Raw genomic sequence first — 5,354 nt, 5'->3', positions numbered from 1 at the left:
TATAATATATGGCGTATGGAACTTTCTACAGTCAAGTGCTCGCATTTTAATTGACAGGTACCTATGTACTACGATTTGCTAAATACGAGACATGAGTCATAGGTTTCACACTGATACAGTGATTGCCACGCCTTTTATATTTTTTATGCTGTGTTCCATGTGCTTCGCGTCTGGTTTCCATGGTAAACTGACCTCAAAGCAAGAGCCCACATGTATTATCCCTTTTACCTCCACCCCTCTTTGTCTTGTTTGCATGTGATAGGCGTTGGTGAAGGTTTATTAAACAAAAGACTGAGAAAGATGCGAGTAAACGATCCGTTGTCACTGTTACTGTTACAGATGCTGCTCGTGCACTATTTTGACTTGCGCCAGCGGGCTGCAGACTCTCCAGGCAGGTGTTTGGAGGGCGCGTGGCAGACCCTGCCCTCTCGCGGACTCCTGTCGCCGCCCCCCCCCCCATGCGGCCTGCCACCCATCTCTCGCCAGCCTCGGTTACAGCTCCTCGTGGTGGTGGTGGGCTTTTACCCAGGACTCGTGGCCTCTTTCTAGGTGGAAGCTGTCCCCTGTTAAAGCTCTTATCACTCTTTGTTCATGTGGCCGAGAACTCCATCTCCTTGACTTTACGCTTAGGGGTTACCTTCCTGGGAAAGCCACCTGTGCGCAGCGTGCTGCCGGAACCGGGCCAAGTGCCCTTCCTAAGTGTTTTTGCGGCTCCCCGGGTCTCTACTGATGGTCTCATTTATCACCTGAATGCAGTTTCTTGCTTACTGATGCGTCTCTTCCCCCAGCCCATAAGCTCTTTGGCTGCATATTACATTCTGTTCTCAAATACATTTCCAGAAAGAAACACAGGGCCTGACACTCACAGGACAGACCCCCTTCGTCCCTCATGCCCCTCCCCCTCTCCTCTGGTGCCTGTCTCCAACCTCAGAGACCAAATATGCCAGATGGCCTTCCTTCCAGCCTCTTTCTAACAACAGCGTGTGTGTGCGTGGCCCAGTCCTACCTGAAAGGTTTTAAGGTGGCTGGAGGGGAAATCCTTCCTTATTCATGGCATCAAATTGAAAAAAACACCCTCCCTTTCTCATGGTGTTGTCCCATCTGCATGCGACACCTGGCATTCTGCGTCCTTCTTGTAACTAGCAGAGACTGATGGCGTTAAGATAGCAGAAACAGGAGCTCCCTGTCCCCCTGCAAAAGCCACTTGAGCCCTTAGCATGGCACAGCTGCTGCCCCGACTCTGAGACCAGCCGATTTCAGGACCATAGACAATGTGAGATAGTAATGTGGGTATTATGGGTTCAGTCCCTAACTGATCCACCGCAGCCCCTCTGACGCTGACCACAGAGACCAGAGCACAGCTCAGTGCACGCGGCGGGCTGTGGAACAGTCGGTGTTGGTTACGCCATTCCCAAGCCAATGGGCTGAGGCCTGTACCCCACCCCCCCCGGCCCTGGCGTGAAGCCCGTCCACTGTGCAAGTCTCCATCAGAGCCTCTCCTGAGGCCCCAGGCACCTGCTGAACACCCATGCATTGTCAAAGCCTCCTGAACTCCGATGGTTTACTACACCTGCAATGTGGCAGCCCGTCACGGAGCTGGGGTGAGCGTAAGGCCTAGGGAAAAGTTGAATATATGAAATTCAGGAGGTATATCACTTCATACATATGCTACAGCTTTGCTTCTAAAATCCCACAGTGTTGAGTTATAGAGATCGATATTTTTGTGCTTTTTAAGTTTGACGTCAATATACTAAATCCATGGGGCTCTAGAGATGACCAGGATGGAAAATAATAGTGACACTTATTTCTATATGTAGGCGATGTTCTAAGCTCATCAGGCTTATCAGTACCTCTGAAGTATATATTGTTATTGTGATTTGATCCCCTTTATAGACGCAAAAACTGAGTTACAGAGAGGTTGAGTACGTTGGCCAAGCTCAGGAGCTAGTAGGAGGGCAGGCGACGGTTCAAATCCAGGTTATCTTGGATCTAGAGTACAGATGGTCCACTGCTGTGCCATCTGCCCTGGACATCGTAAAGACAACAAAGGTACAAGAACATATAATTGAACAGCAGAAAGAACATTCCTGAAAACGACTGACATAAACTCTCCATCCCTGGGCGTGTTCACGCAAAGACCAGAAAATGCAACTGACGGAGACGGCAGACACATTTTTCACCTTGTAAGAATAGCTAAGTGAAGGATCATCTAAAATACCATTCAAACATAATGTTCTTTGGGTTCATGACAAACCCAGATGGGGATATCGGTGGAGAATGGAATTTTGCCAATGATGAGGGGACAGCAGGACTGGACTTCAACGGGTTTATGTGGCTTTAAGTGTAACCTGGTTTCTATGCCCATCGTTCTATAAACACTCAAGTAGATTTGACTGGTCCACCGGTACAGGTAGGTGTCCCCTCCCCTCACCAGCCCCTGTCTCTTCCTCTAAATAAATGTGCAGTCACAGAAGACAACATTCCCAGGTAAAGAAGATCGATTGGTGATCAAGAGTCAAGCCTGTACGGGTGCCTGGGTAGCTCAGTTGGTGAAGCGCTCGACTCGAGTTTGGCTCATGAGATGGCGGCCGTGTGAGACTCCATGCTGTCAGCGTGGAGCCTGCTTGGGATTCTCTCTCCCTCTCTCTCTGCCTCTCCTGTGCTCACACACTTTATCTCTCTCTCAAAATAAGTAAGTACATAAATAAATAAATCATCATCATCATATCAAAAGCCTTAAAAGAGGCCCTTAAGGTACAGTTTAAAAACACAGGGCTCTTCCTGATGAAGTGCGTTAGGAAGTACCAGCAACTGTAATGGAACAATAATCAGCATGTTAGCAACAAATCGATGTTGAACAATAGGATTTTTGTCAGGACAACCAGGGCGGGGTTCTAAGGCACTTGATGAGTTCAGTAGTACAACGATCTGGTCAACGGAGAGATGGAGCGTGCTCCACTGGGGCTTGGCATGCTTGAAAAGAGCATCCGAACGCATTAAACCATTTTTGTCCCACCTGGATTGCCCTGTGGCCTGACACCTTTGGGCAGCATTTACGTTACGTACTCGCCCACTGCTGCAGGAACACAAGGAGGCAATACATTTCAGACGTCTGTGAATGGCCAAGTGCCACATGGTTGGTAATAGGACGCTCATCGTAGAAGTCGGAAATAGGCCTGAGTGTAATTACGACTTGAGATACGACGGGCTGTACTAAAGGGAATTGCTAATGTCCATGAAAAGCGTCAATGTATTATTAAAGCGTCTCCTGCTGACGTTATTGCACAAAGAAGAGGTTCCTGAGAAGTTGCTGGCCCAGTGCCTGCCGGGTTTAGAGTCTGATGTATTTGCTATCGCACGGCCATTGCCTCGGTACCAGTTCCCAGTGTGCACTGTTGAATTTGGAGTTCCAGAACACTGAGGCCACTGGTGGGTAAACTGTCCTTTTTAGAAAATGTGCTAAAGACGGCAGCTGGAAACGTCCATCTGGTCAAGCACAGGGCTGGCTCGGAGCACCACGCGGAGAGCAGCAGCCCAGGCTGTGGTTGACCCTGCTGCTGACCTACGGCCACACGGCAGAGGCTCTGGGGCTTGGAACATCAGGCCCTGAATCTGAATGACAATGTAATCTGACTTTTCTGACAAGGTCAGTTTAGGTAAAAAAGTAAACTACAAAAAATCGAGTCAAAATGCCATGCATCTGAATAATGCTGTAGTTTTAAATATGCATTCATTGTCACTGCTGGTTCATTATTTGAGACACATTTATTAGACGCCTTACAGCTTGGAAACTCAGCAGCACTGGCCAAGAGGGGACAAAATCCTCGCCAGCAAGGGCTTAGCTCCTAGAGGGTCAGCCAGAAGACAGCCACCTGAGGAACATGTGTGCGGTCCGTGCCCAGAAGGCCATGAGTCAGTGCCCTGGGGAGGGAGAAACCCCTTCAGAGGCTGTGTCTGCACCGAGGCCTGAAGGATGAGAAGCCAGGAGGAAAGCATCCGGGCAGAATGAAGAGCAAACACAAAGACTGGATGCACTGGATGCAGGTCTCTGTAAGGATGCACTGGTGGAGGAGGGGACGGGGCCAGAAATTACAGGGGGAGGGGCGGGAAGGGCACCAAATTCTGCAGGTCGCTCAGAAAGGCAAGGGATTTTACTGCAAGTAAGATGACAAGACGTTGAAGAGTTAAGCAGGAAATGAATTCATTCAAAACTTGAAAGCATCATTTTAGCATCACATTTTCATGATCTGTATTTGCATCAAAACTGCAAGAAGAGATGCGTCCCTGCCTCTATTCCGTACGTGAGGACGCCAAGGCTCAGAGAGGTCCGGTGCTGTCCTTGGAGGTTCAGCTGCTCAGAGAGAGAGCATGGAAGCCGAGGCCTGCCCACCCGGGGCTCCTTGCCAGTTTCCGTCCACCGTGCCCGCCTCCTTCATGTCTGCCAGTAACCCAGTTATGTACAGCAAAATCAAATGTCAACAGGAACATTTTTTTTAAATGTCCACGTACCTAAAATTGCTTCAGATCGGACTTGTGGCGTCAGGTTGGGCTGATGAGAAACGAAAAGGCACTTAGAGATTTACTCTCAAATATGAATGATGAAATGGTTCGAAAGAAAAAGATTTAATCTGATTGACTAGGTTGCATGTGAACACTCCACTTGAAATCATTTCCTTCTGGAGGCAGGAAATCCGTCTGGAGCATCCCCACCTTGGCCGGCAGTTTCCTCAGTAGGCTAGCTTGCGCTCAAGGTCACCACCCTTCCTTCCAAGGTCACTCCAGACTTTATGCCCCTCTTGCTCCTTATATCCCCCAACATCTACCACAGCGCATGCCACGGGAAAAAAAAAACAAAAAACAAAACACACAATAAATATTTTTGTAATTGATGGCCTTGCTCTCAACACATCGAGAACAACAAGGATGTAAGCACTCAACGGATTGAGACAGAGTTAGAAATTGCTAAAGTATTATCCAGAAAAAAAAGAAAGAATTAAGAAAATAGAAATTAGAGAAGCATGTCCTAAAATGTCCTAAGCATTTAATAAATCTTATAATGAAGAAAGAAAGAAGTCTTTATTTCTGATGGTACAGATATCCTGATACTTTGTCCATCCTCTGGCTAAAAACAGCTAAAACTGTTTGAATCAAACAGAAAATCAGTTAAAAACCCTTAACTTTATGTCAAGAAAAAGGAATATAAGAACTCCAAAAAAAAGGGAATTTATGACTTCCTAGAGGTAGCCACAGCATGGAAGACAGGCATGGCCTTATGGTAATTCTCAACAAGAGCCACACTGGCCACCCCATGGATGATCCAGGACACCCCACCCTTCAGTGCTGGTGTTCTCGAC

This window comes from Panthera uncia (genome assembly GCF_023721935.1).
Source record: "Panthera uncia isolate 11264 chromosome D3 unlocalized genomic scaffold, Puncia_PCG_1.0 HiC_scaffold_8, whole genome shotgun sequence".
Taxonomy (NCBI): Eukaryota; Metazoa; Chordata; class Mammalia; order Carnivora; family Felidae; genus Panthera; species Panthera uncia.
This window is presented reverse-complemented; position numbering follows the sequence as displayed.